This window comes from Eurosta solidaginis, chromosome X (genome assembly GCF_040869045.1).
Source record: "Eurosta solidaginis isolate ZX-2024a chromosome X, ASM4086904v1, whole genome shotgun sequence".
In the NCBI taxonomy this organism is placed as follows: domain Eukaryota; kingdom Metazoa; phylum Arthropoda; class Insecta; order Diptera; family Tephritidae; genus Eurosta; species Eurosta solidaginis.
Genome location: NC_090324.1, coordinates 66,969,059 through 66,992,421, shown reverse-complemented (window position 1 = coordinate 66,992,421; position 23,363 = coordinate 66,969,059). Strand labels below are relative to the sequence as shown.

Sequence of the window (23,363 nt, the reverse complement as noted above, 5' to 3'; positions counted from 1 at the left end):
CATCCCGATTTGACGGAGTGTGACAGCGACGAAAATTTTTGAAATAATATTTTTATGTATTTATAATAAAAATATGTACATGTGAATTTTTAACTGAATTGAATGAAATGGATCTTTAATATCGATAAAAATTTTTAATTGTAGTTCTAGAAACTATAGTTATAGTTGAAAAAGAATATGATTTTAAGTTAGTTAAAGCTGTTTGACACAATTTTTTATGTGCTATCTGTCAAAAGTGCTCCAACTAATTTAAAATTACTATAAATATGTATTCGAGTATTTTTGAAAATAATAAATAAACTTACTGTGAGTCATATCGTATTTCAAGCTTTACTATATAAAACTGACTAAAGTGAATAAAATTAATAAATTAAAAGTAAGGAATAATAGCATAACAACACATAAGATTTCAACTTTAGGTACTTCTTAACATTTTTTATTCGGAATAACAGCCCAACTCAAACTAAGACATTTTAAATTTTTTAATTCAACAAGTCATAACAGCCTAACAGTTTTTTTCCTTTATATCTTTCAAATTAAACAAAAACATAACAGTTTGCTTGCAAAGTTAAAAAGAAGACCGATTCACCTTGTGTATTTACCAAACGATTAGCAATAAATATCATACCCTGATTTGCAGTAATGATTTGAAACTTTAAATTGCTATCTTGAAAAAATTGAAAGACATACTTAGGCGGTTATGACTTGTGACCACAGATATGTAAAGTTCACTAGAGTAATAAGGGAATAATTTAAATTGTAAAAAAACATTGTATATATGAATTCTTTATAATTAAATATTATCTGAACATAAAGGACGCGTTTCATTCATGGAAAAAGCGATTTGACAGAAGGTAACCGGTGCGGGTAACCGGCAAGCGAGTTACCCGTGTTGTTGTTGTTGCATATGTTTTGGTTAGCGATAACGAAAACATAGCTGAAGAAGTAACTTCAAAATATAAATAACATCGAGCGAGAAGGAATGTCGAAAACACAATAGGTAAGGGCGAGAAAGCGAGTATCACGTACACTACTTTGAGAGAGCGCATGCGTTACTTTTTTCACGACGTCAATGTAAAAGTGATTAAAGCTTGGTACGCAGATCACAAGTAATTGCTCAAGAAAATTTTTGCCTTTTTTCTTGCGTGAAAAATAGTAGTATGGAAGTAATTTTGACGTTTAAAAATCTCCGGTGAATAGTGAAACAAGCAAGAAGAAGAGCACATAAACAAAAGAAATATAAAGAATGTCACTTCCTTATTAGGGAAAGTATTCGCAAACATATATTTTTAATAATTTTCTGTCTAATAAATGTTGTTATTTTTCTAGAGTGGTCCTCAAATCAGCTACACCATGAACATCAATTTCCGGCAGTGTTAAATCTCCATACCAGCAAACAGATGAACAGCAAATGCCACCGCAACTGGGTCCAATGACACGACAGCCTGGTCTAATGCAGTCAAAATCCGGTCAAATGCCACCTCAACACCCTATGCGCCAGTCATTTGGTGGCCATGAGCAACAAGGTCCTCCAGAAATGCCGCCCGCATCTACTGAACCAGGTGGGGCGATGACACCACATCCAGTTATGCCAAGGTATATACCACAACAGCAACCGGGTTAGGCAATGCCACGATAACAGCAGCAACAACCTCCCCAGGATGGCTATCTGCGAATGCCACAAAATCCGGGCTATCCACCACAACCTCAAAATCCAGGTTATCCTCTACAACAACCAGGTGCACCACCTGGTTACATGGGTCAAATGATGCCACCAACACAACCTGGAGAGACGCCAATGCTCAGTCAACCACCCAAGCCGGGTCAACCCCGAATACCCGGACACGTCCGGACTTTCTGGTTATAATGTATGCTAATACAACTAATAATTTACTAATTTGCTGATGATTATTTTTGTGTTATTTTCTTTAGCAACCACCTGCAACTGTTACTGGTAAATATCAACACCCGCAACAGTATGATCAAGCCCAACGCCGTTTAGATCCCGATCAGATGCCAAATCCGATAAGCGTTATCATTGAAAATCAAAATAGCGCTGGTGGTGCTTTTATTACTAATGAACAGGGTTTATTACCACCACTGGTGACCACAAAATATGTGGTAGAAAATTAGGGTAACTCCTCGCCACGTTACGTTAGGTATCGATAATCGAAATTAATGTTTTGTTTGGCAATTACATTGATCTTTCTTCTTTGCAGGTCGTCTTTGTATTGCATACCTGCAACAGCTGATTTATTAAAAACAACAGCTTTGTCCATTACACTTACCGCCTCACCAATGGTACGCACGGTTGAGGGTGAATATGAGCCACCCATTATAAATTTTGGTGAATTGGGTGCAATTAGATGTAATATTTGCAAGGCTCATATATACAATTTGTAGATGCTGGTCGTCGTTTCCAAAGTCTTGTGTGTAAAGTAACAACAGATGGTAAAAAAATCTGTAAATTTTGCTTGTGTTCATTGATCCATATTTTTTCTCAACAGTGCCAACTGAATATTTCCAACATTTGGGCCACACCGGACAGCGTGTAGATAAATATGAATGTCCTGAACTTGTATTGGGTACGTATGAGTTTTTGTGTAAAAAATGTTTGGGTACCGATAGCTCTCAAGGTAAACCTCAACTCATATCCAACATCAATGCCTCTCAATCAATTGTGGACGCTATACGCACTACATTGGGTCCACGCAGTATGGACAAGCATATTGTTGATTCCAGTGGTAAGGCCACAATTTCAAATGATGGGGCAAGCAGTATGAAACTATTGCGTATTGTGCATCCAGCCGTAAAACTCTAGTCGACATCGCCAAATCTCAAGATGCTGAGGTAAGTTTTTTGTTATATTAGAATCTGTAGAATAAAAATGTTTCTCTTATCAGGTCAGCGATGGCACCACTTCAGTAGTACTTTAAGCAGGTGATCTTAAAACAACTTAAGCCATATGTTGAGGAAGGCGTGCATGCACATATCATCATTAAAGCTATACGTAAAGCATTACAATTATGCATGACCAAAATATGACATGGCTGTACATCTAGAGGCGCCAATCAAAGGAATAACAACGTGCTTTATTGGAAAAAGGCGCTGCCACAGCAATGTCCCCCAAACTTATTCATCAACAAAAAGATTTATTTTCTAAAATGGTTTTGGACGCTGTACTTTCCTTTAGTGGACCCAAAGTCATACAAAAAATATAAAATCGCAAAATTAAATATAGAATTGGAATTAAAGGCTTTTATTCAGTCTATAAATTTCACTTTCAGACAATGTATGTATATACAAAGAAACATTAAAAACTAAAAAAAATATACATACAAACAGTGGCTCCGAAATCTATAATAGAAGCCACCTAAACAAAAGTTGCAAAAGTTACAGAGAGTTAATTAAACTTTGAAAAACAGATATAAAAGTTTGCACCTTTTTTGGCAGAGGGTCTAGCAAATTTTTGAGTACGCAGTTTTGTAGCCCAATCAATTTCAAAATAATAATGTAAATGCTAGAACGACTAAAAAGTTTATCTGAATTTTCAGAACTTTTTTGTAGAGGCTGTTCAACATTTTCTTCCATACAAAAGACAATTTTTCTCATGTGTTGTATGGAAGAAATTTCTCAACAGCCCCTACAAAAAAATTCTCAAAATTCAGATAAACTTTTTAGTCGTTCTAGCATTTACACCATTATTCTGAAATTGATTGGGCTACAAAACTGCGTACTCAAAAATTTGCTAGACTCTCTTCCAAAAAAGATGCAAATTTTGATGTCCGTTTTTCAAAGTTTGATTAATTCTTTGTAACTTTTGCAACTTTGGTTTAGGTGGCTTCTATTATAGATTTAGCTATATTTTGCAAATTAGAGTGCCTTTTTGTTATGCAAATTATACAGCCTTCCTGTGATGCATTTTAATCGAGATTTTGATACAATATAGAATATTTAATGGTTCATCTAATGACCTGATTAGATCAAAGTTTAAAAAATGGCACACTCACGCTTCTGACAATCAAGTGACGATATGTACAGTGTGCGCCAAAACTAAAGCACCGAAGTCTCTGTTGCTTTTGGTTAAGTAAAATCTTAAATGCAAGTTCTTAATTCAGTGGGGCGTATACTCTAAATTAGTTGCAACTTTTTTGACAGATAGCCCATTGGAAGTTTTGTCAAAAAGCTACAACTAACTTTAAGTACCCACTTAATTCTGACTATGAATATGCCCCAATATTTTGCTTTTATTTGTGAAGACCACATCTACGGCTGAGTGGAACATCACCGTATTTCAAAACATTTTTCGAAAATTCCCTTTCTCAGAAATTGTTTCACGAGCGCCTTAAATTAGAACTTGTTTCAAAAATGCCCTATTTCAAAACTTGGTTCAAGAACGTCCTATTACAGAATGAGTTTCAGAAATGCCCTATCTCAGCTGCAAGTGTATTTAGTTTTCGTTCAAATATGACCTTTTGTAAACTCATTCTAAAATACGGCGTTTTGGAACTAAGTTATAAAATAGGGCGTTTTAGGAAAAAATTCTAAGTTAAGGTGTTCTTGAAACAATTTCTGAGAAAGGGCATTTTTTTAAATGTTTTGAAACAGGGTGATCTTCCACTCAGCCGTCGATATACTAAACATTTACATACTATATTGAGTATATGTTCTTCCTTAATAAAAGAGACTTAACATCCTAGAACTTATAATTTGACTTTTGTTGAGCTATGTAGATGTTCTGAAAGGAATTTCGGTGCTTTATTTATGTCGCACACTATATATCATAAATTTCACCAACAGACTTCAATACTTACTCTTGGAGAGCTCATTAATAATACAATACAATAAATAATAATAAAGGCATGCTTTCAATAAGCGCCTATAAACTTCCCCTCTTATCCATAAAAAAATAAAATAGGTTTATTTAGCTCTTATAATTGGAAATTTGTATGGAAATGTCATTTTAAAATGCTTTATAAACCTTCAATATTTTATATGAATAATGGGATTAAATAAATATACCGCCTTATACATAAAAAATCATGAGGGTTTATTAAGATTTTTAAAATGACATTTCCATACAAATTTCCAATTATAAGAGCTTAATAAACCTATTTTATTTTTTTTTATGAATAAGGGGTATACTTTACAACAAACATAAAATAACATTTCTTTTTATCTAATAATATATTGGGTAATATGAACAAAAGAGTTTGCTAATAGACTTCAATATTTGGACGCTTTAAGAGCTTATTAAATTCATTAAATGTATACTTTCAATACGGGCCTGTATTAGGTTGAGGCGATTTGGCAATTTATACCGTGCCGTCGAAATTATAGTTCCTCATGTTCGTACGAACCAAAAATTTAATGTTGTTATAAAAAAAATTAAAAACTTAGAAGGAATCATTCGCAAATCTAAATCTTTTCCATTTTGAATTCAGAAAACGTCAACTGAATTTCAGAATAGGTAATTGGATTTCAGAATAGGCAATTGAAATTCAGAATGTGTGAAGTGGATTTCAAAAATAGACAATTCAATTTCGGAAGGCATCAATTGGATTTCAGATATCAAACAATTTATTACGCAAAGTTGGAAAATAATTTGTAAGTTCAAGGCATTTCATAAATTCATTTAAATGTAAAATGGTTCGAAAGGTATTTTCTGAAATCCACTTGACGATTTCTGAAATCCAATTCACACATTCTGAATTCCAATTACCTATTCTGAAATCAAATTAACATATTCTGAAATCCAGATAAATATTCTTAATCCAAATGACAAATTTTGAAATTCAATTAACTATTCTGAAAGGTGTAGTTGACCGATCAATTAAAAAAAAAAAAAAAAAAAAAATAATTTGGCAATGAGTGTATGTTGTAGACCAATTTTTTGTTCGTACCAACATAAGGAATCATAATTTCGACGGCGCGGTCTAGCCTGCTTACTTAAATATAATTTATAACAATTTTTCATGAGGACGATATGTGATCACAGGTGGTGCACTGACGTACAGACCAATTTATTCTGTGGTCTGGCTGGATTTGTGTTCCACGATTTTCTGTAGAAGGATACTGTTTATGTGAAGACACATGTCATCTCCGACAGAACGTGGCAGCTTATTTAGCAGCCAGTCAAAAGTCGATAATGCCTGGGCGTATGGGGATTTCTTACGATCCTCCAAAAACTCCTCTTGCTTTTTTAAAATTCTATTGAAGCGCCCCCACTTCTCATCTGGACTTTGAGATAACGTATACGGTTTCGAACGCTTTGGATTCTGTAAATACAAAATGATAGGTCTATTTATATATTTTATTTATTTATTATTTATAAAACATCATGCTGTTGGCATATTGCCAGACATCAACGCAGAATGTGATGCTGGTGCAAATGCGCAATACTGCTGTCGATATTACCATCTGCACCCATACTCACATAGTCGTATTGGGAATCGTTGTTACTAATTTGCATGCTGTTCAAGTCCTCTGAGGGATCTAAGGGAGATTGGCTTGATTCCTCACTGAAATTCGATGAAGATGTAAATGTTCTGCAAGGGAGTACATGTATAATGTTAACATTTTTTGAGGCATACACATAGAATTCATGACAATGGATCAAACTTCAAAAACTTTTTTTTATCAAAACTAGAATTTTTTTATCCGAATTTCAAAAAAATTTTCGAATATGCAGTTTTGTAATGTCCAAATTAGAAGTTTCTCAGAAGTTTCCCCGAATTTTCAGAACTTTTTTTGTAGACAGTGTTGGTTATTTTTTAAAAAAAAAAAATAAAAATATTTCGTTTTTTATTCGATATTCAAAAGTTTCATTTCGTTGATATCAAAGTAAAAAAATTTGATTTTTAGAGTTTGATTATGTTTTTCCATACAAAAAACGCTCTAAAAATTACTAAAAAATTCTAAGTTTTTGATTTTGTTTCTGATGCCAACATAACGAATTTAAAAAATTTTTTTTTGACTTCGTTGTCGAAAAAAAAATTTGTTTATTTCGTTGTGCAGCCTTGTTTTCTTCCATACAACTCATGCACAAAAAGTGATTTTTCAATCAAAAGATATGGAAAAAATTCTCAACACTCTCGACAAAAAAAAATTCTGAAATTTCGGGGAAACGTATGAGGTACTTCTAACTTACACATCTATCTTTATATATACAAATCAAATTATGTATGTAGGTATAGATCGAGTTGCGTCCTAAATGTATCGACCGATCACAACCAAATTTGCACAACCCACTAGAAACCTTCCAAGGATGGTCATAGGCCAAAAATAATATCGATATATAAAAGGGGCGTGGCACCTCCCATGCAAAATGAATATTTAGTACTACATAACTCTGAATATATTCATGCTAGAAGTTATATGAGAGTTATATGAGCTCAATTTGCTTTCAATCACTAATGTAAATAACACATACAATTAAATGTGATACTTTGCATTTGCTCACAATTGTTAAAACATGTCCAAAAATTTCGCGAGAGGTATATAAAGATACATTTTGATTTCCGTACCAATAACACACTTACAGTTTTCAGAAAACGCAATACTTGTGCGTACACGAACCAAATGGAAATTACAGAAAATTTCCAACTTTGCTTTCAAATACCTATTTATAAAAGACAAAACGCGTCTTTTGACACTCCTCCATATATTTTTGGACGTGGTTTAACAGTTTTGAGCTAAAGTAAATAATTACCAATTAAAATACACAAATATGGTAATTGTTTACTTTAGCTCACAACTGCAAAAACCCGACCAAAATATCGGGAGAGGTGTCAAAAGCCGAGTTTTGATCCCAGGACACCGACTCCGAGAGCGGAAAATCAAAATTTTATTTCTGTCAAAAGTTATTTCCAAAAAACCGAAAAATGGCCCCGGAGCGCTCCGAAACCGGGGGTAGGATCCACAGTTTTCTTGCGCAGAACACCTTTCTGCATTGGCGGCCTTCGGCCACGCTTATAAAAAATTACCCTAGGTGGGTCCAACACCGGTTTGGAGACCAAAACTATATCCGCGCAACACACTTTTACCCACAGTTTTTCTTGTGGGTACTACAAAATTATCAAAATAACAACCACATGAAAATTTTCAATTTTGTTTGCAAATATCGGTAATAGTCTAGTTGAGGGGTCGACTGCTAATACGCTACGACGCGTCTTGACATCAGTATTAATAATCCGAAGGCGGAAAATAAAAATTTCAACTCGTTCAAAAGATATTAACGTTAAACCGAAAAAAGACTCGCGGGTACCTCCGAAACCGGGGGTGGGATCCATAGTATTTTTGCGCAGAGCACCTTTCTGCATTGGCGGCCTTCGGCGACCACGCCACGGTGATGCACAATTTTTTTTGGGGGTACTAACACAACAACAACCACATGAAAATCGCCAAATTCAACTGCAAATATCTCCGGACAGAGACACAATTTTTCTTTTCCGCCTTCGGATTATTGTTCTCGAGATTAATACACGTCTTTTGACACTGCCCGATATTTTTTGACGCGTATTAGCAGTCGACCCCTCAACTAGACTATTACCCAAATATCTCCGAAACGAAATAAAATTTTGAATTTCCGCCTTCGGATTCGTGATCCTGGGTGCAAAGCCCGTCTTTTTACTCCTCTCCCGATATTTTTGGACGAGTTTTAGCAGTTGTGATCTAAAGTAAACAATTACCACCAATATACATACAAAAGGTTTTATTAACATACCTTCTTTCCCAAGGGAGCTACTTAAGTGGACCCAGGCCTGATCCACTGCATTTTTGTTGCAATGCAATGGATCAGAAGTATCCCATATCCTGGGCCACTCTTTCACTTCCCTTATCAGAGCCCGTTTCTCCTCCACCGTGAAATTTAATACGCGCTTTTTGCGTTTTGGTGCTGCAGCAATATTTATTTCCATTTCTGAAATAAAATAATAATTATTTATTGCAGAAAAATTAAAAACCATTTGCTTACCTAATCTTTCCAGTTGTTTACCTTTTTTTCTTCAAGAAATATATGGGACTTGACATATTTCTTGCGGAAACCGGTGTTGCCGTATGTAAATTTAATGGAAAAATAGTAGTAAAGTATCGTACTAAATTTCTTGTAAACTGCGTACTACTTCAAGAAAATTTACCACAAGGAATTTTCTTGAGCATATCTTGAGCGTTTTTTATATTGAATTTTTACTTTCTTGTGATCTGCGTACCACGCTTAAGACGATAATTGGTGACCAAGTTATCGGTGAAGATTAAGTAATCGATTGAGTAAAGAGTACCTGTCTTGTAGGGATGAAGGTGGTGAATAGTGTTGCCAGCTCCGCAACAATATAAGTTACTTGTGTTTTTCTGTGGGAACATCATAAGGTGGTGGCAGTTCGACAAAAATACAAGCAAACATGATACGAAATATAATCAAAGAATATAAATCATGTTTTATAATAGCAAATTAAAACAAAAAAATTATTTATGTATTTTTTGAACAAAAGCGCCGCAGGCGAAAGCTTTTAACAAAAATTGTGCAATTTTTTATTAAAAATTTTCATGTTTTATGATACGGAAATTAAAATTTAAAACAAAAAAGAGAATTTTTGTATTTTTTAAACAAAAGCGCCACAGGCGAAAGAGAAGTGAAATAAAGAGAAAAGAAAATAAGAGGAGAGAAGAGAGGATAGGAGAAGAGAAAATAAGAGAATTGAAGAGAGGACAAGAGAAGAGAAGAAAAAACAAGAGAGAAGAGAATTTGATTTTTAATGACATTTTTTGGTCAAAACATAGAGTGAATCAACAATTTGCAAGCAATTTTACGCATGCAACGGAATGTCATTATAAACCCGAGCAATGAGCCCAAATAATATTAGACCACAAACTAATCAGAGAATTATAAAAACAAAATAATTTGATATTGTATGTTTGTTTGCATTTATATCGAACTGCCACCGCCTTATAATGTCTGTGGGTAGAATACAAGTAACCATTGTGAATCAAACTAAGGGTGATATCTTCTGCATAGACGTCTAAATTCCAAAGTGATTGGATCACCTGATTTGTAATTGTCTATCGCTGTCTCATTCTGTATCTCTTTCTATCACCCGCTGAAGATAGGCGCCGACATATTGAACACCCTGTCAAAACGCTAAAAAGTAGCCATATTGAACATCCTGTCAGACAGTTGACAGATAAGATATCACACTTAGTTCAATGCAAATAACTTTTATTGTTGCGGAGCTGGCAACACTATTCACCACCTTCATATGTTTTCGTTTGTTTAATTGCATCAAGGAAAAAAGCGACAATAGCACCGACCAGTTTTTCGCGAATAACTTTTAAGCGAGTGAAAAAATATAATTTCTGTTTTTGTACTCTGAATGTTGACAACAATACGCGTTTTTAGGTGCACAACTTAAGTTGTAATATTTGCAATTTAAAAACTTTTTTCTCATAAACTAAGAGTTTCCTAGAGTTCCGGATGACATAGTTGTGATTTTCAGGACCTCATCTACCCTACAAATCAACAAAAGTTTGAAAATCGTGGCACCTTATACAAAATCCAACCCTTAATATAATCGTTGAGCTCTACTCAGCTGAGTACAAAAAGGTGTTGGACCAGCAAGTGTAATTTTTTTAAGATGCTCTGCCTAAAAATACTATGGATCCCACCCCCCGGTTTCGGAGTGGTCTGGGATCATTTTCCGGTGTTTCGTGAACATTTTTTGATAGGCACACAATTTTTATTCCGCTTTCCGATTTTTGATACTGAGGTATTTTGATCAAATTTAATTTGATCTTTGATTTGTTTATCCAACATAGTCATTTTGTATAAGCTAGGACAAAAACCGCTAATGCAGAAAGGTGTTCTGGATCCCACTCCCGGTTTCGGAGGGGTGCATGGTTATTTTTCGGTCTCTGAAGGTATCGTCGATTAGAAGAGGAACCTTAATTTTCCAAACTCCTTCAAAATCTTTACACACCTGTAATGACTTTAATTTCATAGTTAAAAGAATTAATACGTATATACATTTGTGTCCACAAAACTATAGGCTCATCAATTGTTTGAATATAAAAACCTATTTTTACAGGTAACACAAAACTTTTGGGTAGTAGTGCAGTTTATGGTACCCACCGAAATTTAGGCCAGAATTTTCGAGTGAGGTATCAAAAGACGCGTATTCACGCGAAATCGGAAGTTAACTTTTTTTGCCCGTTTAAAAGTTATCGGCGAAAAACAGGTTTATGTGATACTTATTGTTCCCGCACGTTTAGAATCTTTTAAGCGCACACATCACTTTACTTTTTATATTTAGTATATTAACATAATCTTACTTGCACGAATTAACAAAAAATTATGTTAAATTTCACTAATTCACTTATAAAATATCAAAACAAATATTGCAAAAAATGTCTGTCCAAAAGAAAACACATAAAAGTGAACAGTGTTGCCACCTCAGCAACGATGGAAATTACCTTTGTCCGACGGTATATCTCTTTTTTGGTGCAAATGAAAGCTTTGGTGGTAATTCCATGTCAAAAAGCGAAATTATGAATTTTTCAAATCGAAATATCTCCGAAACTAGCGGATGGACTCAAAAATTAAAAAATCGACTAATAAAAACATCTGATGTATATATATCTTTAACTTTTCTAGTCTTTATTTGCCAAACATTTGAAAAAGCTCTTTTTTGGTGGCCATGCACAGTAATACTGCGTAGAACACTTTTCTGCATAGGCGGCCTTCGGCCTCGCTTATAAAAAATAACCCTGGGCTACGCCATGTCAAGTCCGGGTGTGTGTTTATAACCGTGGCTACCGCCACGGTGATGTCCTTCTGCCTAGTACACCCTTCTGCGTAGGCGGCCTTCGGCCGCACTTTAAAAAAATATCCCTTAGCCGATCAAACACAGGCTACGCCATGCACAGTAATTCTGCGTAGAACATTGACAGGTTTGTTTGGAAGTGAGTTTTTATTTTAGTTTTCTTGTTGCCGGTGTCGGATCGGTTAAGGGTAATTTTTTTAAAGGTGTTCTACGCAGAATTACTGTGCATGGCGTAGCCGGTGTTGGATCGGCTAAGGTTTATTTTTTTAAAGTGCGCCCGAAGGCCCCCAACGTTGTTCACTTTCATGTGTTTTCATTTGGACAGACATTTTTTGTTTTTGTTTTGATATTTTATAAGTAAATTAGTGAAATTTAACACAGTTTTTTCGTTAATTCGTCCAAGTTAGATTATGTTAATATACTAAATATAAAAAGTAAAGTGATGTGTGCGCTTAAAAGATTGTAAACGTGCGAGAACAATATGTATCACACAAACCTGTTTTTCGCCGATAACTTTTAAACGGGCAAAAAAAGTTAACTTCCGCTTTCTGATTCGTGATCTAGACGTGAATACGCGTCTTTTGACACCTCACCCAAAAAAAAGGCCCACATTTCGGTGGGTACCATAAACTGCACAATTACCAACTTTTGAATTATTTTGAAAATTAAAATTCTTGTTTTAGTCGACGATAACTACAAAAAAAACGGCATCAATTCCCAAATATCTTCACTTTTGTCTTTTTGTAGCACTCAGGTGTGCTCCATAATAAGTAGTTACGTTCCATTGAGACTTGAGCGAGATACGATAGAAATTTAACATGCAAATGCAACAACAACATTGTGATCCTGATATTTATCTGGTCCAATTTCTGATCCGTATAGCAGTTCTGTTCGTTTCGTATTCTGCTGTAGATTTTTTGACAGCTAACCACTTTTGAGTTGGTAGCACTCATGGCTCAACTATATGGTTGGCTCATCTCTACAGCAATAACATACCTTTGTTCACATTGCCAAAATTAGCGTGTTGGTGTTAGACGAATGGAATAGAATAAAAACATAAAACTTAGCAGCATTTGTAAGTAGTAAGAAAAAGTTGTAAATTCGTTGGTTTCTTTTTAAGTTTGCCATCTTCTTCTGACAATCCCTACTCCAGTGAAATGATGAAATCAGCTGGTGAGATGAGCCAACCATATAGTTGAGCCATTGTAGCACTGAACTAAATATGTACGTGTACATTTGTGTATACATAAAAGATCTCGCCATATTTAAAAGCAAAAACACTGAAAGAGTAAACAACTTGAAGATGTGTAAGGAAAATAAATAGTTTGCTTACATGGGAAACTATTTGGCAATAGTGCAGTTTACGGTACCCACCGAAATTAGGGCCAAAATTTTCGAGTGAGGTATCAAAAGGCGCGTATTCACGTTTATATCAAGAATCCGAAAGCGGAAGTTAACTTTTTTCACCCGTTCAAAAGATATTAACGAAAAATCGAAAAAAGACCCGCGGGTCCCTCCGAAACCGGGGATGGGATCCATAGTATTTTTGGGCAGAACACCTTTCTGCGTTGGCGGCCTTCGACCGCGCTTATAAAAAATAACCCTGGGCTACGCCATGCCAAGTCCGGGTGTGTGGTATAATGCACAATTTTTTTTGTGGGTACAACACAATAACAACCACATTAAAATCGCCAATTTCAACTGCAAATAACTCCGGACAGAGATACAATTTTTCTTTTCCGCCGTCGGATTATTGTTCTCGAGATCAATTCGCGTCTTTTGATACCTCACTCGAAAATCTTGGCCCAACTTTAGGGTGGGTACCGTAAACTGCACTACTACCAACTATTTAAATGCTAATAATTCTATCAGTATCGTAAAATTTTGTGTACGTTTCTTCTTATTTTCTACAAAACAAATGTTTTATATTAGTGCTGCCAGCTCTCATAAAGTCGTTCCAATGAGATCTGAGCCAGAGCCAGAGCTCGATAAACCAATGAAACGGCCCTAGAAATTCTCTGACGCTACGAAAATGTCTCGATAGTATCGATATATCCCCAGCTAGAACAGTATGTCTTATATAAACCCTCATATTTGCCTTATCAGTAAGAAAAGTATCCCTTATAAATTTTAAAACTTTCCATTATATTATACAGGCCAAATGGAGAAACTTGAGGGATAAAATGCGTATGAGTTTTTGTCTCTCTCTTGCATATAAGCTTTCGTATTTATGTATGCTATAGCGCTCTCACTTTACGTCAGGGATATATAAAGAATAGTCTATGGCATTAAATATGAATGGTATAAGCCATTATATAAGTGATTTTTACAAGAATTGTATGGGTGTTTTATAAGGGAATATATAACCAATTAAAGAAGGAATTATGTGTGCTATTAAATAAGGGACTATATAAGCAACCAAATAGGGTATTATTAAATGATTTAGTAAGAATTATACATTACCCTGGTATACTTCCCAATCCTCGTCATCAAGAAAACAATGGGGTAAAGTATGTAAAATTATAAAAGTCTATTCAGTTTATATACCATATAAAGCTCACAAAATTATTTGAAAGATTTTATTATTCATGAGGTTTATATGGATATGGTGATTCTATAATTTTACACAAACACCCTTAACATTTTATAAACTTGAATTTTTTAAGTATATTGATTGAATTTTTTTACTATAGCTACTAACTTTAAACAGCATAAAAAAAATTAATTTTTTCAACTTTTTTACATCTATCGCTTATCTAAAGCAAGTTATGACAAAAACAAAGAGAAGAAAGGTGTCTTATAGATGACATTATGATATATTTTTTAATATTTCATTTAATATTTTTATCATGTGTTTTACATTTTCTTTGAGTATAGTATATATGTACATTTGAAAAGAAATTTATGACTTTGACAGGAATGTTCGAATCTTAATTATGAATCAAAATAATTATGACTTAATTCGATGCTTTTCCTTAAAGCCTTTTCGAACTTATTTCGACCTTCAGTCGGGAAACCTCTAAAAGGAGGAGAAACAAGTTAATAAAAGTAGTTACGATAAATAACAGCTAAACCTGTATAAAAATTGGTTGAATAGTTTCAATTGCGTCAAAGCTCTCTTCTCCTTCTTTCCATCCAAGTTAAACAAAAAGGCTAGGTCGTCGGCAATGACCCTGCGAAAAACCTCATCAATTGTTCCGATGCTGCATTTAATATGGACCAAGTAAACTTTCTGCAAAAATATTTAAAAAATAAAATATCTTTTGAAAGTATTATTATTTCTTTCAACATTGATTCGAAGTATTCTTGCCTTTGCAGCTTTTCTTCAATGTCTATAGCTGCATCAATACTCACTAAAGGCAATGTTGCAGCGATCTCTATTTGCAGTTCGTCTTGAAGTTCGCCTATCAGACGACCAACCGAGCGTAGCACTTTGGCTACCAATACTTTACATTCGCGGATGGATTGGTTCTGTGCCATTTCAAACACGCTTAACATAACAAACGCTCGTTCATTGACCCAGGTAACTACCATAATTTCATTCGCTTTCACTAAGTCACCTAATGCATTAATGCGTCATACCGAACTCCTCAAGCGGGAATCATATTGACAATATGTAGGTAAATAATTTGCTGACAAGCATTCCTCACTATTGAGTCATGCACATTTAGTATGTAAATATTAATGTAAGTATGCATATATGCATAGGTTACGAACTTCTGTATAAATAGTAATGAATTTCTTTAATAAAATGAATACTGATCAGACTTCCAAAGTCAAATCATTCTTTTATTAATTTGTTACATTACAGTTTAGCAATTAAGGTTTTTTTATTTTCCAAAATCTCAGCAAAAATCTAATGAAAGTCTATTTAATAAGTAGAAAAATAATGATAAGTAAATAAACTAGTCTATATATGTATATAAAATAATAAAATAAACAAAATACCATATGAGATCAAGTACCTGGACTTTGTAAAACCTTTGGCGTTGGTGTGTTGGAGGTGGGTTGTGTAACCGCTACTTCGTTCGAATTTTTATCGGATTGGAACAACTTTTTTGCAACCTTTGCAGCTGATAGTTTGGTAGTGATTTGTGCGACAGCTACCTCATTAAATATTCCATCGGTCGCGAAGCATTATTTTATTACAATTTTAGCTTTGAAATATCAAAATCTACTATTATAAATTTGAATATACATATGTATTCAAAATGTTTCACCTTTATTCATTTGTGATGTGATGGGCGTATACGTATTACTTTGACTCATTTTTGATGTGGTGGGAGCATCCATCTCCATCTCATGAAATAAAAATAGTTTAAAATTAGTTGTATTACTTTATATAAATAATAAATAAATGAAATAAATCAGCGGAAATGCTTTAATGTGAAAAGTCGTGAAAAACATGGTGAAGCAATGGAATCAAAATAAATTTATTTTCGTGTGGTATGCAAAAGCATTTAAATTTAATATCCTGGCGATTTACTTCAATTGTTTTTTCATTTAACTGGCTAGCTACAAGAATACCCAAACTAGAAAAAGATTGTAAAGGTTCTTCCAAATAGTTTTCAGTGTTTTTGAAAGTATATCCAAGCACCACTTCCTGTCCAGATTGATTTTTAGTGGAAGTTATTTTTAAAGGGCCTGCTATTTAACTGAAACAATATGAATCTTTGTCTTTTTTAATGTCAATATTAAAAGCACCCATTTTTGAAAAAGTACTGTTTACTAAATCTGAATCTAATCTTTCTTGAATGCGCAAATATAATTGTTGTAAAGTTTTATTTGGTTTTTTTATCCAAAGTCAAAACATTCTTTTATTAATTTGTTACATTACAGTTTAGCAATTAAGGTTTTTTTATTTTCCAAAATCTCAGCAAAAATCGAATGAAAGTCTATTTAATAAGTAGAAAAATAATGATAAGTAAATAAACTAGTCTATATATGTATATAAAATAATAAAATAAGCAAAATACCATATGAATTCAAGTACCTAGACTTTGTAAAACCTTTGGCGTTGGTGTGTTGGAGGTGAGTTGTGTAACCGCTACTTCGTTCGAATTTTTATCGGATTCGAACAACTTTTTTGCAACCTTTGGAGCTGATAGTTTTGTAGTGATTTGTGCGACAGCTACCTCATTAAATATTCCATCGGTCGCGAAGCATTATTTTATTACAATTTTAGCTTTGAAATATCAAAATCTACTATTATAAATATGAATATACATATGTATTCAAAATGTTTCACCTTTATTCATTTGTGATGTGATGGGCGTATACGTATTACTTTGACTCATTTTTGATGTGGTGGGAGCATCCATCTCCATCTCATAAAATTAGTTGTATTACTTTATATAAATAATAAATAAATGAAATAAATCAGCGGAAATGCTTTAATGTGAAAAGTCGTGAAAAACATGGTGAAGCAATGGAATCAAAATAAATTTATTTTCGTGTGGTATGCAAAAGCATTTAAATTTTATATCCTGGCGATTTACTTCAATTGTTTTTTTCATTTAACTGGCTAGCTACAAGAATACCCAAGCTATAAAAAGATTGTAAAGGTTCTTCCAAATAGTTTTCAGTATTTTTGAAAGTATATCCAAGCACCACTTCCTGTCCAGATTGATTTTTAGTGGAAGTTATTTTTAAAGGGCCTGCTATTTAACTGAAACAATATGAATCTTTGTCTTTTTTAATGTCAATATTAAAAGCACCCATTTTTGAAAAAGTACTGTTTACTAAATCTGAATCTAATCTTTCTTGAATGCGCAAATATAATTGTTGAAAATTTTTATTTGGTTTTTTTATTAATTTTTTTAAATACTGCATATAATTTTCGAATTTATAAGCAGAAAAGTTATCTAATGGACCCAATCGCCGTGAAATACTAGGCAAATGAAGCAGACCATGTATATTAAAGTTAACTTTATGATATCCGTAAATATCTGCAAAAAAATTTACAAATTCTTCTAAAAGCGCTTGAGCAGTCTTTGTTTAAGAAAACACAGTTCCTTCACACGAAAGTATTATTATGCCGGAGTGTAATAAAAGGAAAAGATAATATAAATTATCATCGATACAATCTTTTAACACAAATATACCAGAGTATAACAAAAATTGTCTAAATTCTGTGGACTTCCATTTTTTAAATGAATTAAAATTTTGACAGACGCGACCAAATTCTAATGGAACTAAGCTTGACAGCTAATCTAGTTTTTTATTTATTTCAATTAAGTTTCCTTTTTTTATTATCAAATTAAGTAACTTTTTAGTAACGCCAAAATCAACAAGGTGCATAGGGTCCAATGGGAATTGTGACCCCATTCTAAATTTATGAACCTTTAAAATATTGTTTCGCCGTCGAAACATAACATTGTGATGAAGTGCATCTACTCTATTTTTGAATGACACATCAGATCGAGGATCGTGTACCCGATTGGAAAAACACACACGATTTTTAACCATTTTCCAACTTGATTACACTTGGGACAACTTTTTTTCCCAGTATGTGAATTAACACTGGTGACAAACGCCCGAGCTGCTGTGTCACAAATAAACAACCGGACATTAAATTTTTTATTAAATGCAAAGTTTCCTACTTTTAGTCCGATTCTTTTTAGTTTTGAAACTTCCTCACAAAATTCTTTCATGAAATGAATAATGTTACAAGGTTTTCGAGTTCCCGGAAAACAATCAATAACAAAAGGACTTTCTTGATTGTTCCCAACAATAGCACCTAATATTGGCCATAAAACCTTTTCCGAGCTTTTAAAAACCTTTAACCCATCAATTCCCACATAGATTTGGACTTCGGGGCTGTCTTCCAGGAACTCAAACGGTTTTGTTAAAAAATGATTTTGGATTCCAAAATATAAAAATTCTCCTTTTGGAATGGACTGAACCTGGACCTTTTCTTTTTGGATTCCCAGAAGACTTTTAGCTGAAAGAGGCAAACCATGAACACCAATTCTCTTTAAAGTGCGCGGCATATAAGTAACTTTATCATTAATTGGGTCCACTTGCTCTACTTCATCCAAATCAATGTTATTTATAAAGTTATTAGAATTAACATCACCACCGCCATCTTGAATCGCATCACTCCATACTTCACTCTCATTGCGCGCTAAACTATCTATATTTCTGTATTTTTCAACAGATTTCACAAAGCGCAACTTTTCAGCACTTAAAGCATTCCATACACTTTTATTATATATATTTTAAATTTCTTTTACTTGCCTTTTTAATGTCTTATTTCTTGTTTTTTTTCGCGCTTACTTTTTCTCCCGTCTGTTGCTACGATGAATTTTCACTTTTTGACATTTATATGCACATGCCATGGACGTACTTATATTGTACATGTTAGAAGGAAACGCCACTAGTATATTAAGGAAAATTAGAAGTGTTCCATCTCTATTTTGAATAAGGTGCCACGATTTTCCAACTTTTTTTCGAGGGGTGGCGGGGGCCTAAAAATCACAAAATTATCATCCGCAACTCTATGAAACTCTTAGTTTATGAAATATAAGCTTTTTAATTTCCAAATTTAGTAAAATTTCAACTCAAGTCCTGCACTTAAAATTCGGATCGCACATGTCGATAGCATTATCGAAAGACCCGTATTTGCGTCAAGATTCAGAATCCGAAAGCAGAAACTACATTTTTTATCTCGCTTAAAAGTTATTCGCGGAAAACCCGTCGGTACCATTGTCGCTTTTTTCGTTGTTGCAATTAAACAAACGAAAACATATTGTCACGGATATTAGCATCACTAAGCTATACCATCACTAAGGCGACGCTAAGGCCATGCTAAGCGATATTTACGTCAATAATCAAATCATGTATACACATATATAAGGCAGCCGATAGATGTCACACACAGATGCATTTACGTATACGCCTATGTGTGCGCGAGATACTGTAAACTACAAACATTCACATCAATAATTCAATCATTATGTCCACACATATGTAGGTACACGCAGCTGAGAAGCAAGGCACAACCATATGCAGACATCTTATTTGAGATGCTCCTAAATGTAGGCAATTATAATTTTCGAAGTGTCGCTCACACATACAAGCATGGGGTATGAGAGAAGCTATAAAATCGTGCAATTTTAGTTATAGCTGAGAAGTTTGAGAGCTCATGGACAATGCTAGTAGATTCTAGAAGATGCGAACGAGGAAACCAGAAAGTATAAAAGGACGCAGATGTAGAGGCGCTGGAATTCAGTTTGATTTGAGTTGTCAAGCAGTTTCGATTAAGATGATATCTAGCGAGCAATAGTAGTATTATTTTGAAAGTCAGTTTCAATTAAGCTATAAGTTTGGTTATTAAGCAAGCTATTCGTTGCACAGTTTGAGTGTTATTGTGAAGTACTTTAATAAAGGCCATTTTGCATTATTACAAATTGGAGTTATTTATTCAACAGTTTAGTGATTCGAACTTAGCAGAAGGGCAAATAAGAGGATTTGAAGTAAATTCGTTACAATTGGTGTCAGAAGAGGAATTGTTGAATAAATTCCAGAGGACAACAAGGACATGGCAAAATTCAGTGAATTGAAGATCCAGCAACTGAAGAAGGAGTTGGAGAGCCGTGGATTGAATACAAGCGGCGTTAAACTCGAACTTCAGGCACGGCTACGAGAAGCAATGGAAGCAGAAGGAATTGATGTGGATGAGTATGTCTTTTATCCTGATGGGGACGAGACAACAAGAAATATTGAAGAGAAAAACGAAACATCGCAGACAGTTACGAGCACAGACTTGAGCATGATTTTGGCTGCAATATCTGCACAAACATTGACAGTAAAAGAAATCTCGTCAGAAATAACATCGAAGATTGAAGCACAAGAAACGCGTATGTCAGAAATGTCGACACAGATAACATCCAAGATGGAAGCACAGGAGGCACATATTGCAGAAATGTCGTCAGAAATAACATCGAAGATTGAAGCACAAGAAACGCGTATGTCAGAAATGTCGACGCAGATTACATCCAAGATGGAAACACAACTGGAAGAGCAAAAGACATATATGACATCTCAGTTGGCTGAGCAGTTGAAAGCACAGGAGGCCCGCATAACCTCGCAGCTGGAGGCACAGGAGATAAAGGTAACATCGAAGCTGGAGGCCCAGGATACAAAAATTTTACAGTTTGAGGAAAAAATCGAGGACGAAGTGGATGCTTTGAGAGGATGTATCGAGCAGTTGCAAATAAATCGCCCAGCAGTTTCAACCAGTAATCCAAAGGTAAAAACACCATCCTTTGATTCTGTTCCTTTCCAGGTCTTCAAGCTACAAGACAAGAAGACCGCAACAGTGAACAACTGGAATGCTGAAGATAAAGTTGCTACATTGTTCGTATCTTTAAAAGGACCAGCTGCGGAAATCTTACAGACCATCCCAGAGTACGAGCGGAACAACTACGAAACATTGATGAGCGCTTTAGAGAGACGTTATGGAAGCGAGCATAGGAATCAGATATTCCAAATTGAGTTGCAAAACCGTCACCAAAGAGCGAATGAGACTTTGCAGGAGTTTGCCTCGGATGTTGAAAGGTTGGCTCATCTCGCAAATGCGGACGCACCCGTGGAATACACCGAGAGGGTAAAAATCCAGAGTTTTATAAATGGCATACGGGACGTGGAAACGGAGCGAGCTACATATGCAAACCCAAAGCTGCATTGACTCAGGAAACGGACTCACTATTGAGTAAACCAGCATACAAAGCTCATCGTGTGGAAGTGGAAAGACCAGATTGGGTAGACACAAATTTGGAAGCACTGAAGGGGTCACAACAGAAAAATGCCGGAGTTATTAAATGTTTCAAGTGCGGCAACCCAGGTCATATTGCACGACATTGCAGCACCGGGGTCAATAGCTCCAACAATGTGTGCCGTAAACGCAGAGCTGAAGGAGATGAGCACGTCTCCAAGTCCACTTTTAGGTAACCGAAGACAAAAAACAGCCATTGAGTCGGTTGTCTCGGAAGAGGTATTGACAGGAATTGGATTGCCACAAGGATCGGTTTTGGCACCGGTCCTGTTTAACATATATATAAATGATATATCTTCGGCGCTAAAACATAGTAAAATAAGGCTGTTTGCGGATGACGCACTGCTCGAAGTAAGTGAACTTGATATCATGTTAGCTAGGAGCAAAATGCAGGACGACTTAAACACCCTATACAGGTGGCTTTGTAACAATAAGCTTAAACTTAATGTTAATAAAACCCATTTTATGGTCATATCTAGAGCGATGAATAGGGAATCTTGTTATATCGAGCTAAAAGTAATGAACTCAAACATTATCGAAGTTAAAACTTTCAAGTACTTAGGGGTTCAGATTGATAATAAATTAAAATTTAATGATCATATTGATTATATAGTTGCCAAAATAGGCAAGAAAATTGGTTTTTGGAAAAGGTCATGCAAATTTATCAGTAGCAAATACAAACTGAAAGTGTATAAATCCATCATAGAGCCGCATTTCATATATTTTCCCACAATATTCTTTATGGCCAATGTAACTCAGGTAGATAAGCTACAAGTTATGCAAAATAAAGCTATGAGATTTATATTAAACATGAGGTATGATACTCCCATTAATAACATGATAGAAGCACTAAACTGGTTGAGTATAAAACAGCTCATATTCTACCACAGTATGAAATTTGTATTTAATATTAGGTAGGTAGGTTGAACTGGCCGGTCCATGAGGACCTCACATAGACTGATTGAGTCCGTAGTGTTACCAGAAGTTTGTTTTAACGACCAAACTGAAAAACCCTATCAAAAACCAGGACCTATGTTATAAAATAACTCCGTCCTCTTGGAAATCCTAGAAGCTTCCTAGGACTTAAGCCACTTGCTGCTTCTAGATCTGAGAGCTGTATCACTCCTAATAGCTGGAGTCTTAGCCTGGCAAGTGCAGGGCACGAGCACAGAACGTGCTCGATCCTTTCCTCCTCCAACCCGCACTTCCTACACCTGCTATCACTGACCAAGCCTAATTTAAAGGCATGTGACGCCAGAAGGCAGTGTCCAGTCAGAATACCCGTCATGAGTCTACAGTCCTCTCTTTTTAATGATAGAAGCAACTGTGTTAGTCTAAGGTTGTAAGACCTACACATAATCTTCGACACTTTACAGCCCCGCGCTTGAACCCACGCCTTTTCTGCTTGGTCGATCATGTGCACCTCTCGCCTTCGCTTAATCTCGCCCAATCTAATTGGGACGTCTACGGAGCAAGCTTCAAGGGATGCGCCCTTTTTAGCTAATTCGTCCGCTTTTTCATTCCCATCTATTCCCATATGCCCTGGGACCCAATATAGATGTATGCTTCTCCCTGTCCCGATTCTCTCCAGAGACTGCTTACACTCTAACACGCATTTAGATGCTGTGCTATGCGAGATTATTGCCTTAATTGCTGCTTGACTGTCAATATAAAAGTTAACACGGTTGCAGCTTAAGCTATTCTCTTCCAGGGTTTCTACTGCTTTGGTTACGGCTAATATTTCCGCTTGGAAAACGCTACAGTAATCCGGC

At 35.0% G+C, this 23,363-nt stretch overlaps 1 long non-coding RNA gene across 1 annotated transcript; it reads left to right on the top strand.

Annotated features, from left to right (window-relative positions):
* The first annotated feature begins 2,311 nt into the window (after positions 1 to 2,311).
* Positions 2,312 to 2,943, top strand: LOC137234987 (uncharacterized). Its single transcript, XR_010947873.1, has 3 exons — positions 2,312 to 2,451; positions 2,508 to 2,850; positions 2,904 to 2,943. It is a non-coding gene; the product is annotated as an uncharacterized lncRNA (long non-coding RNA).
* The last annotated feature ends 20,420 nt before the right edge of the window (positions 2,944 to 23,363 follow it).